At 44.6% G+C, this 12,500-nt stretch overlaps 1 protein-coding gene and 1 long non-coding RNA gene across 3 annotated transcripts in view; one reads left to right on the forward strand and one right to left on the reverse strand.

The window, feature by feature from the left end:
• LOC110002344 (dual specificity protein kinase CLK4-like) overlaps positions 1 to 12,500 on the reverse strand; it is a 444,306-nt gene that overhangs the window by 276,284 nt on the left and 155,522 nt on the right. The window lies entirely within an intron of this gene.
• The window catches only part of LOC136182455 (uncharacterized), a 7,420-nt gene continuing 6,361 nt past the window's right edge, over positions 11,442 to 12,500 (forward strand). Inside the window, exon 1 of the long non-coding RNA XR_010668711.1 lies at positions 11,442 to 12,500. This exon is cut by the window's right edge and continues 1,675 nt beyond it. This is a non-coding gene — a long non-coding RNA (uncharacterized lncRNA).

The following is a 12,500-nucleotide window of genomic DNA, read 5'->3' on the forward strand; positions in this document are numbered from 1 at the left end:
GGTGGAGGAGGACTGTTTGAAAAGATGGAGGAGGGGACTGTTTGAAAAGATGGAGGAGGACTGTTTGAAAAGGTGGAGGAGGGGGCTGTTTGAAAAGGTGGAGGAGGGGGCTGTTTAAAAAGGTGGAGGAGGGGGCTGTTTGAAAAAGGTGGAGGAGGGGACTGTTTGAAAAGGTGGAGGAGGGGACTGTTTGAAAAGGTGGAGGAGGACTGTTTGAAAAGATGGAGGAGGGGACTGTTTGAAAAGGTGGAGGAGGGGACTGTTTGAAAAGGTGGAGGAGGGGACTGTTTGAAAAGATGGAGGAGGACTGTTTGAAAAGGTGGAGGAGGACTGTTTGAAAAGGTGGAGGAGGGGACTGTTTGAAAAGGTGGAGGAGGACTGTTTGAAAAGGTGGAGGAGGGGACTGTTTGAAAAGGTGGAGGAGGACTGTTTGAAAAGGTGGAGGAGGGACTGTTTGAAAAGGTGGAGGAGGAGGACTGTTTGAAAAGGTGGAGGAGAGGAATGTTTGAAAAGGTGGAGGAGAGGACTGTTTGAAAAGGTGGAGGAGGACTGTTTGAAAAGGTGGAGGAGAGGACTGTTTGAAAAGGTGGAGGAGAGGACTGTTTGAAAGGTGGAGGAGGGGGCTGTTTAAAAAGGTGGAGGAGGGGGCTGTTTGAAAAGGTGGAGGAGGGGACTGTTTGAAAAGGTGGAGGAGGGGACTGTTTGAAAAGGTGGAGGAGGACTGTTTGAAAAGATGGAGGAGGGGACTGTTTGAAAAGGTGGAGGAGGGGACTGTTTGAAAAGGTGGAGGAGGGGACTGTTTGAAAAGATGGAGGAGGACTGTTTGAAAAGGTGGAGGAGGACTGTTTGAAAAGGTGGAGGAGGGGACTGTTTGAAAAGGTGGAGGAGGACTGTTTGAAAAGGTGGAGGAGGGGACTGTTTGAAAAGGTGGAGGAGGACTGTTTGAAAAGGTGGAAGGAGGACTGTTTGAAAAGGTGGAGGAGGAGGACTGTTTGAAAAGGTGGAGGAGAGGAATGTTTGAAAAGGTGGAGGAGAGGACTGTTTGAAAAGGTGGAGGAGAGGAATGTTTGAAAAGGTGGAGGAGGGGACTGTTTGAAAAGGTGGAGGAGGACTGTTTGAAAAGGTGGAGGAGGGGACTGTTTGAAAAGGTGGAGGAGGACTGTTTGAAAAGGTGGAGGAGGGGACTGTTTGAAAAGGTGGAGGAGGACTGTTTGAAAAGGTGGAGGAGGACTGTTTGAAAAGGTGGAGGAGGACTGTTTGAAAAGGTGGAGGAGGGACTGTTTGAAAAGATGGAGGAGGACTGTTTGAAAAGGTGGAGGAGGACTGTTTGAAAAGGTGGAGGAGGGGACTGTTTGAAAAGATGGAGGAGGACTGTTTGAAAAGGTGGAGGAGGACTGTTGAAAAGGTGGAGGAGGGGACTGTTTGAAAAGGTGGAGGAGGACTGTTTGAAAAGGTGGAGGAGGATTGTTTGAAAAGGTGGAGGAGGACTGTTTGAAAAGGTGGAGGAGGATTGTTTGAAAAGGTGGAGGAGGGGACTGTTTGAAAAGGTGGAGGAGGACTGTTTGAAAGATGGAGGAGGGGACTGTTTGAAAAGGTGGAGGAGGAGGACTGTTTGAAAAGGTGGAGGAGGATTGTTTGAAAAGATGGAGGAGGACTGTTTGAAAAGGTGGAGGAGGATTATTTGAAAAGGTGGAGGAGGACTGTTTGAAAAGGTGGAGGAGGACTGTTTGAAAGGTGGAGGAGGACTGTTTGAAAAGGTGGAGGAGGACTGTTTGAAAGATGGAGGAGGATTGTTTGAAAAGGTGGAGGAGGACTGTTTGAAAAAGGTGGAGGAGGACTGTTTGAAAAGGTGGAGGAGGACTGTTTGAAAAGGTGGAGGAGGACTGTTTGAAAAGGTGGAGGAGGACTGTTTGAAAAGGTGGAGGAGGACTGTTTGAAAAAGGTGGAGGAGGACTGGTTTGAAAGGTGGAGGAGGGGGATCATATGTCTCTCTTTCATATAATTGTAAGCACGGCTGGTGTGAGTAAAGACTGAAGGGTCCTCCAGGACGCCCCTCGTCCTTCTGCAGAGTTTAAATACGTTTCCCCGCCTGGTTTGTCGTTAACGATGCCGAGGTCTCCAGAGGGGTCGTCTCTGATTGGCCTTTTTTCATCAGTGTTCGCATCAAAGGTCAGTTTTTCATCGAGGAGGATTTACACAGCTGTGATTTATCCTCTCTCTCTCTCTCTCTCGCTGTCCTCGCTCGTCCTCTGGAGACCGTCATGAGAGCGAGGCGCTCTGTGCTGTTAAGTGGGTCCACTTTACCCTGTCAATACGTTCAATAGAGCTCTATTGACCCGAGCTGTGAGAGGGAGCTCAGCGAGAACGAGAGCAAACTAAAGGGGAAACATCTGTGCACAGCTGGAGCGCCATGACGTCTGTACAGATGTTTACAGACGGATTAAAAGTTTAAATTCAGTCAATTATTCAGATTTATTTTTTAGCTTTTTATGCCTTTATTTTAGAGATAGGACAGAGGACAGAGTCAGAAATCTAGGAGGAGAGAGAGACAGAGAGAGATGAGAGAGAGAGACATAGAGAGAGAGAGAGAGAGAGAGAGAGAGAGAGAGAGAGAGAGAGAGAGAGAGAGAGAGAGACATAGAGAGAGAGAGAGAGAGAAGAGAGAGAGAGAGAGAGAGAGAAGAGAGAGAGAGAAAGAGAGAAGAGAGAGAGGAGCCAGAGGTCGGATTCAAACCCGGGTTGACCTCTTTCAAGGACTACGGCCTCCCTTAAAGGAGTGAACAAACTAACAACTATAACACCTATAGGCCTCTGACGCTCCTATTTCACTTTTTTAAATGAACTCACAATGAGAAGAAAAGATCATTTTCGCTTACAACTCAGTTTCAAGGTTTAGATTTTTATCATGTTAAAACTGAAGTTTTTTCAGTCATGATTTATGGATGTGTCTCAGGTCTGCAAACAGAGCGTGCAACATATTTCTGCAGGATTTCCATTAAACGAAGACTCTTAAGGAACAAGGGAGGATAGGGTTTCAGTTTTACAAAATGCAAAAACATTTTAAAAATCAATTTCAACATTTACAAATTTCATTCAAATTGTATTCAAACTGTTCCCACAGTTTCCAGTTCCTCGTGCACGCTTTGTAAAACTGTGTCGACAGATCTCAGAATGTAAGAAGAGAAGAAAAAGATACCTGATCACCTGATGAGCACGCTTTATATGTGTGCACGTTTGAACGTAAATGCACGGCTGCATGAATGAGTGTCAGAGCAAAAAGGCATCCCACACACACACACACACACACACACACACACACACACACACACACACACACACACACACACACTCACTTCCTGATGAAAGCAGCTTCTGGCTAATGGGTTAATTTCATTCCACTGCTCTCTGCCATGTTGAGGACAATTAGCCCAGAATGGAGCTGTGAATATTTAATGACATCCAATGCGAGAGAGAGAGAGAGAGAGAGAGAGAGAGAGAGAGAGAGAGAAGAAGAGAAAGGTAGAGAGAGAGAGAGAGGAAGAAGAGAAAGGTAGAGAGACAAAGAGAGAGAGGTAGAGAGAGAGAGAGAGAGAGGAAGAAGAGAAAGGTAGAGAGAGAGAGAGAGAGAGAGAGAGAGGGGAAGAAGAGAAAGGTAGAGAGACAAAGAGAGAGAGGTAGAGAGAGAGAGAGAGAGAGAGAGGAAGAAGAGAAAGGTAGAGAGACAAAGAGAGAGAGGTAGAGAGAGAGAGAGAGAGAGGGAAGAAGAGAAAGGTAGAGAGACAAAGGTAGAGAGAGAGAGAGAGAGAGAGGAAGGACGGAGGGAAACCTTTGGTAGGAAAACCTTCTCTGCTGCTTTCACCTCACATTAAAGGCCGACTGACTCGAAGATTTTCAAATCTTAACCGATTTTAAAAACCGATTTGGGGGTCATGATCACATTTTTGAAGAACCAGACTTTGAGAGGGGGAGATCGCCGGGCCCGTGTCCGATTCTCATCTCAGCTCTTCTTGATCAAATACTAATAGATATTAACTTTTTTTTTAAAATACTTTATTTATAGCCTTTTTTACAATACAGACGTACAAGATAGAGAAAGAACACCCAGCAGTATCACACAAAATGATGGAAAGAAAAACAAAAAGAGAGGCAAGGGGCACACATCTAGATGTCCAAAGCTGACAGCAAAAACTAATTCAAAAAGAGACCGCCCCTCTTTTAAAAACGGTCCTGGGTAGAAAACAAGTAGATATTAACTTTTTGAATCCTCCCGTTCGTCCTTTAGCCTCTTAGCCTCAGCCGTTGTATCAAACAGGACAGAGACGAGCTAACTGGCTGAAGTTCGCTGTGTGAAGAAGTGCGGTAAAGCTATTCCCACTTCTCTTGCGATGACCTTGACCTGCTGCCAAAGTTACAAAGTGAAGTGAACAGGCAATTCAGCAGCCCGTTGAAAGTCATTGTACTATTAGATCGAGCTCTGAGTCGACTATTTGAAGTGGAAAAGTGTCATGTTGTTGCTTTAACTAAAAACAAACTCATCCAAACTTTCTCCTCAAGTAGAAGTTGGAGTGGAGGTCGGCTCCATAACGATGTGTCTTTGTGCATTTTGGAGTATTTTGTTGACTTCTACCTCCAGAGTTGACACAGGCTGAAGAAACACGATGAATTTTTACGACACCTCAACTCTACAAAGCCCTTCAACTCCAGTTCAACTTTGATTTGAAAGAAGAAAAAAAAAGAATGAAGAGATGTTGTTTACCTCCACGGTGGAGTCGTCGATCTCATATTTACGATGTAACTTCTGTCACCTTTTGGACTCTCAAAACTCACAATTACGCTGAATACAAGATGGCCGCTTGTCAGATGGACTTCTGATCATTCAGTTTGTGCCCTGAGGTGACAAGTGTGATGGCTGCACCACGGCCTGTCAATCAGAGTCTACACCTCCAATTTACCGACTTCCACAGAGAAAGACAAAAAAAACAAAAAACTGGACAAAACCTAACGCAGAATGGGTTAATTGATCCTCATCTGCCAATCTAAAGCCTGAATTATTAATTGAATAGATGACAGTATTGAGGCCTCTGATTGATTGGACGAGGAGCGGGGGATGCTGATGGGTTGTTATGGTGATGAGGGTTGTTATGGAGATAATGGAGGGTTCATCATGGAGCAGTATTGATTGTGTGTTTGACAGCTTTACTGCCTCTCTGTGTCTCGGTGTAAAGGATTGGATTACATGTTGCATGTGCATGAAACATTTTTAATCTCCCTGAAATGTTTCTGCACAAAACGACTTCCAGTCCTTAACAACTGCTCATTAAAGCTACAAACCAAAAGCTAATGCTATGTGATGATGTGGGTCATCTCTGTTGTTATCCACACATGGTGCCTTTATTTGAAGAAGACAAAAGAGTGTGTTTTTATTTCTTAAGGCTGCACCTGATCGAACGTACATCAGATTTGGATTTCATGACTGGGACAGAAACAAGATCAAACGCTGACCTTTAAGTTTTTTTATTTTGTGATTCTTTGATTTCAGATGCATCGTGTTGAGCTCCTGGAGATCCATTGTACAGCCTCAGTTGTTTCTCACTCCCAACTTGGTACAACACTTGAAAATAAGACCTTAAAGGCACCCCTCCAACGTTGAATATTTCCACTGTCAAAAGTTGGAAATGGTGGGGCGCTGGTGGCGCGGTGGTTAGGGTACACGCCCCATGTTTGGAGCCTGTAGCCCTCCAAGCGGGTGGCCCAGGGTTCGAGTCCGACCTGTGGCTCCTTTACTGCATGTCGTTTGCTACTCTCTGATGTCCTATCTCTCTAATGAAGGCTCAAAGTGCCCAAAAATAAAAATCTAAAGAATGATAAATGGTAAAATCTAAATGGTACCAAAATAACCGATTTGTACCATCCTTCTTTTTTGGTACCCTTCTGTCGGGGTGTACCAATCCGACCCTGAAGGTTGGAGCTAGACACACTGCAGTCTGCTGATTGGTCGAAAGAATTGTCACTTCCAAACAAAATGCACCATGTTTGAATAACCTTCAGAGAGAGAATAATTCAAAGGCTGTTTTTGTTTTTTGCCTTAGAGATGCAGAAATCACTGATCTTTGTTTCCTGTGTCACGTTCTTCTTTGTTGGATTTATTGGCTGTTTACACTTTGTCGCGCCGCTGTGATTTAGTGATAAGGGAACGGTTGGCTGCAAGATCAGGGTTTACGGACCCAAACCTGACCGCTTGTTATCAAGAAAGCAGTTGTTAAAACTGTTGCCTTCACACCAGGAAACATTTTGGTGTAGAGCCAGAGACTTTGGTAATAAGAACCTGCTCCACATTCAGCAGCCTTTCTGGTAAAGCTTTACCTGGAGCCATGGGAGAGCATATGGCATATGAGCCAGAGGATCAGCTCCTGCAGAGTCCTGAAGACTATCCTGTTACTGTGTGGTGACATACAGCTCGTCGTCGTTGTTACGGACAGCTGCTGCTCATGAATGCCACGCTTGTGCCAGGGCTGATTCTGTAGCCAGAACAACGTGTAGCTCTTAAATTAAAGATCTGAAGAATGTTCTTAACATGTTGGACAGAGTAGGAATGAATGGATGATGACTTCCAGGAGCTAAGCTGCTTAAAAAATGTGATAAACTCTTGGCATGCAAAATGTATACATAAAGAAAAAAGACCCAAAGAAATAATAAAACAGGATCTTTACTTCAACATTTCTAGGTATCTGTAGAGTCGGTTAAATAAGCCAGATAGGAGCGTCATTATTCTTTAAAGCCTTACTGAGGTTGCTGAGGTGGGTAATGACAGAGCAGGAGCGACACATCAAAGAAAAAAGTTGGTTTCTAGTTATGATTACTTTTGTTTTTTCCATTTTTTTATTTTCAACAAAGGCTGGTGACCGTTTAAAGGTCCAATCAGTGAGATGTGTAGAGAGTGAGATGATAAAGGTATCTTACTATCTGATCAGACATTAAGACATTAAGGAAACATGCTATGTTGAAGTGCTGGCTTCTCTGACAACAATGCAGCAGCCAGTATGTCCTCCTTCTAACTTTAGATTCTGCTCCTGAATGCTCTGGATTTGTTTGGACCAGAGAAGGTAGGCGCTTTTAAGACCCCCCCACACGGCCGTTTTGGACGCCCCTCGGTTTGTCAGATATGAGAGCAGTTATCAGGTCAACAGGTGTTGCAGCGATGGAAGCGGTCAAGAGAAGTGGTTCAGATAGAAGTGATTGTACCCGACCTAAAAAGCCTCTGCATGTTTCTAATAAGCTCCACGAGCAGAAACGTGCTCAAACTAGGATCAATATTGGAGATGCTTTTGAAAAATGGAGAGAGGTTAGAACACAGAAAGGTTTACAGACCCATGCAGAGCTGGATAAACACTGAAGCTTCAGAGTCCACCACATGGTGACCTGAGTGAGCATCCACTCTAGAGAGGAGAGGGGGGAGACAGCTCTCTATGATGGTTAGAATTTAGACTGCAGTACCCATTTTAAACACTAGGGGTCAGAGTTACATACTGCTCCTTTAAATAAATATAATTCGATTTTTTGCATAGATGAACCAACATCCAGTTTAACAAATATAAACGCTTCAATTTAGAGTTCTTTACAAAAGGAAATATCTGTTTTTTTAACTTGAAGCATTACTTCCTGATTATTATCAGTATTACTTTTAATTTACTTTTAAATTGAAATATGATGACTGGTTTCAATTTGTGCAAATATACAAAAGTTTCCAACATCAGTGCATCACATCTAAAGTATTCCTTACCTTCCTTTACATTCAGATATGCACACTAGTCCCATGAGATCTTCCCTCTTAAGTAAACCTTTTTCATTTTCAGCAAAGAAAAGCAAGAATTTAAATGAATTACTTTGCTTACAAGTCAGTTTCTCAAACCTCGAGGTCACTGTCAGTTTTTTCGACCATGCACTCTAAGCAGTTTTCTTCTTCTCTTTGTTCCCTCGTGGGTCGGGATGAAATGAAGTGCTGCAGCATAATGCACCATATTGATATCTCACATGTCAAAACACAGCAAATTAGCCTCCCATCTTAGAGTCTCCGACCCGACCTCGAGTGCATAACATCCGCACTTCAGGCTCATCCAGTCCCGTCAGTCACCGCTCCACTGATAGCTTTGGTTTCCTGCTTCTCTATGTTTTTTTAAACTACAGCCATCCTCTGCGTTGTCACATGTTTATATCTGAATCAAACATTTCTTAAGTCACACTCATGAGATCCTCGACACCTGAGGTTGTCGTTACCACAGGAAATGTGAGTGATGAGGAGGTCAGAGTGGGAGGGTGAGAACATCAACCTAACAACATCAACATTTCAATTGGTTAGCATTTGATATATATGACTAGTGATGTGAATGATGGGAGTCCTAGAAGGCCCCGTGTCCACCTCGCGTCTTTCCGGGTAGAAAAGAGCTTTTGCATAGAGTGTTTGAGCGCTGAGAAGAAAAGCGCTGTGCTGTCTCCATGACAACAGTCTGTCGACAACGGCCACTGTTTGACCAGCACATGCGCCATTATTGCATGTTTTTTATTTGAGATCGTTCATTTCCCGATCAGACGCAGAGCAAGGAGGATGTGGGTACAAGACACGATCCGTAGGAGACAATTATACGCTTCATATTTTGAAAAGAGCGCCGGTGATGTCAACAACGTTCAAGAAGTCTTTCTTCTGTCGATGTTTGGAGCGGTCATCGCTGCAACATCAGACCACTGATCATTACTTTTGGCCAAATCCAGACTGGATCATGTTCTGTTTCCAGTTTTAAAGGTATCCTAAGCTAAGCTAAGCTAGCTAAATTAAGATAAACTTGCTATTTTCATAAACAAATATGAGAGTGCTGATAAGCTGTGTTTTAATCATTTGTATTTCTATGGATAACTTTAAATGTAATGTATCTTACATTGAGCTGTAGTCTGACTTCTTTCATGTTTCTCTCTCTCAGCTCATCATGAAAAACAACAAGGACAAACCAACCAGATCCCCAAAGGACAGACGTCTGATTGTCTGCAGCTCTCAGACCAGAGTTAATGAATCCATGAGGACTGAACTGAACTTGACATCTTTAACTGGACCCCTCTGGAAATCCCACAAGGAGATTATTTGAGTTGTCTCATGCACGACTCAAGTCGGCTACAAGCCGGCAAATGAAGTGAAACGCTCTTTCTCTCCCGCTCACACATAAACCTCATAAGTCTACTAGCAGTTCAATCATAACAAATATCCCTGTCAGCTGAGGTCTGCAGGTACTTCCTGTCTGTCACTTTTCTGCAGACACAATCAGGGAAACTGCTCGTAGCTCTCTGTGCGAGTGTGTGCAGTGGTACGACCATCTGAGTGGTCAGGAGCAGCTGATCGGGCCTGTGATCAACCGCCGGGCCTCAGTGTTCGATGCATGAGCCTTTTACACACACTGGGAGGAGACCCCGTTCACTGGAGGGGTTATATATCCCGTCTGGCCTACGAACGCCTTGGATTCCCCCAGGAGGAGGAGCTGGAAAACGGTGCTGGGGAGAGGGAAGTCTGTGTTGACCATCGCGACCCGACCTCGGAGAAGGGGAAGAAAATAGATGGATGTGTCATTTGTTAGCATAACATGCACAGTTACATGATATTAATAAAGAACCCTGCAGCTCATAACTCACATCCTCACATGTCTCCAATCTGTGCTGGCATGTTTTGAACCATACTCCATTTTCCAATGTTTGTCTGAAATGAAGTGCACGCTCATAGTGCACCGTATTGATATCTGCTCACGTCCAAACACAGCGAGTAACCCTCCCACCCTGCCGCCTCTAAGACAAGACTCCCTGAGATCTGATCCATACATCATCGGCACTCGGCACTCATCAAGCTGTCTCGCGAACAGGAGCATTAATGCGTTTTGTTGATCAGCATTTCAGAGGCCATTAAGACGAGAAAGCTTTGATAGAAAAACATGAGAACGGAGAGCAAAGAGAGATACAGACGTATACCTGCATGGACGGGGGAGTTATTCTCTTATTGATGGATGATGGTTTGCATTAGAGGAGCTGAGCTTAAATCTGCTTTTTAAAATCTCCATCAAACACTCTCACTGTTCCGGTCACTCTTCCTCCTGCAGCTTATTATGAATGACTGTAACTTTATATTTAAAACACTGGAATAAGAGCGGGTGAGCAAACACAGTCTAAACACATGACATGCAAAAACAAAGATTAGTCAGGAAACAGTTAAAGAAATAGAGAAGAGATGGTTTACACGCTGACCCAGACGTGCGGACATATTGACACAAAAGTTAAACGATCAAAGCAAGCACACACACACACACACACACACACACACACACACACACACACACACACACACACGCGCGCGCCGACGGTAGATCACAGGCGTGTTTACAGACAGACGGACGGAGCAGACGGATGAATAAATGATGTGTGTGATCTATAATGAATGCCTCCTGTTCATTACACATTCTCACATTCAACAGGCCATTCCACAGGCCACAGCTTCGTCCCGCTCTGCGTCTGTATGTGACCTCGTCGCTGGGTTAGTTACACTGATGTGTCTGGGAGGCAGGGATCCTCTGATTGGTTCATTTAGAGCTCAGTGGGCGGGGCTAGAGGACCTCTGAGAATGGGATGGGTGGGGATAAAGGGAACCACCATACTGGACAGGCACAAAGTTAATTCAAACCAGGAACCTCCTCACAGAGAGACTCCTGAAGGACTGGGATTCAAACCAGGAACCTCCTCGCTGTGAGGGGACAGCGCTAACCACTGCACCACCGTCACAAAATGAAATAAAAAAATGTGTCAAACGTGAATTCAAGACAGACGTCAACAAACCAACAATGACAAACAGAAATAAATCACTGTTGCCTATTTAAAGACATGTAGCTGAGTCGTGCTTTCACGTCCTTTTCCTTTAAATCTCAGAGATAAATTCCAGTGCATTCATTGGCCGACGCTCCTCATAGTCACTTAGCGCTAAAAGGAGCAGCAGACAGAGGATTAAACATGATCCAGATGAAGCTCAAAGATCAGAAGGGGGGGATTAAGAGGAAGAAAGGAGAGTGGGAGGGGGAGTCGGGGCGCCCTGAGGGAGAGAAAACGGGAAGGAGGGGAGGTGGGGTTTATGGTGGCTTTGTGTTGTTTTATAGAGTCTGTCATTGAGATCCTCTCTCCTCCTCCTCCTCCTCCTCTAACCCCCCACCCCGTCCCACTACTGTTCTTCCCCCAGGCTCAGCTTTAAGGCCCTGACACACCAAACAGACGGCAAATAACGACTCATGTCTTGGCCAAAAAAGTTGCACTTGAACACACCGCAAAGACTACAGCCGACGACCAACCACCACGTACACTCTGCGCATGCAGTGAGAGGAAATACCTCTCCATGCCAGCAGGGGGCGGTAGTCCGTTGTTATGATACGAGAAGACCATTTTCACAGCGCTGTCGGTCACCACTCGTATTATAGGTCGTCTACTAACGGAGAATAATGTCTGATAAAAAGGTGAAGATGGCGCTGGCGTTGTCAGCTCTTGGTCTTTTAGTGGAAAAAGAAAAGAAGATGAGGAGGAGACAAATAAGGAGAAACCGAATCGGCCGGAAAAATGTCGACTGAAAAAAAGTAGGACGACGATCGCTCAACAACTGTCCAACTAGGACCGACGGCCGACGATCTCCTTAGTGCGTCAGGGCCTTTAGGATGGATGTTTCCTTTAGTACAGTCACTCAGGGTTGATCTTTTTAGGCCCGGTCAGACGGGGAGATAAGAGAGATGATTTACTTTATTAATCAATTAATGACTAATTAGGACAGTCAGTTATTTACCCATACCTTAAAATTCAATCTACTATTTTTTTCAATTTTTTCTCCTTTTCTTTTTCATGGATTTGAACTCTTTTCTGCACCCTGATGGTATAAACATAAAACAGTTCAGTGAGGTCAGCCTGGGCAGGAAACACGCAGGAGGGGGTATTTAATTAGCAGTCATCTGGAAAACCACGTCCCCATTTTCTTTTTAAAAGAACCAAATCAACCTTTGACCCCATGCAGCCTGGTCCCTGCTGGGGGCCGATGGGAGCAGGACAATGGGGACCTGCAAGGCCAGCGCAGTGCTCTACAAGTGTTACGGCGCCCGAGGTCGGCCATGTTACCATACGCTCATGTCTGGACCTTTCAGCGCTGGCTTCACTGCACAAACACAAACACAGTGTTCAGTCTGCGGCAGAAGAACTTAATTAGTTCTTGTATAATTGGAGGAATGATTGGATTATCTTTGGTGGTTATTGATTCGGCTTTCACTCGTCATCTGTTCTTATGAGATTCAAAAGCTGTCCGATGACAATGGACGTGACAGTGATGGGAACTTAAACTTTCATTAACATCACTGCTCCCCCCCCCACCTGTCAATCAGGTCAGCTACACGCCTTATTGTGAATAACTCTTATCCTTCATCAAATCAAAACTGATGAGTCATCAAAAC

This window comes from Labrus bergylta, chromosome 14 (assembly GCF_963930695.1).
Source record: "Labrus bergylta chromosome 14, fLabBer1.1, whole genome shotgun sequence".
Taxonomy (NCBI): Eukaryota; Metazoa; Chordata; class Actinopteri; order Labriformes; family Labridae; genus Labrus; species Labrus bergylta.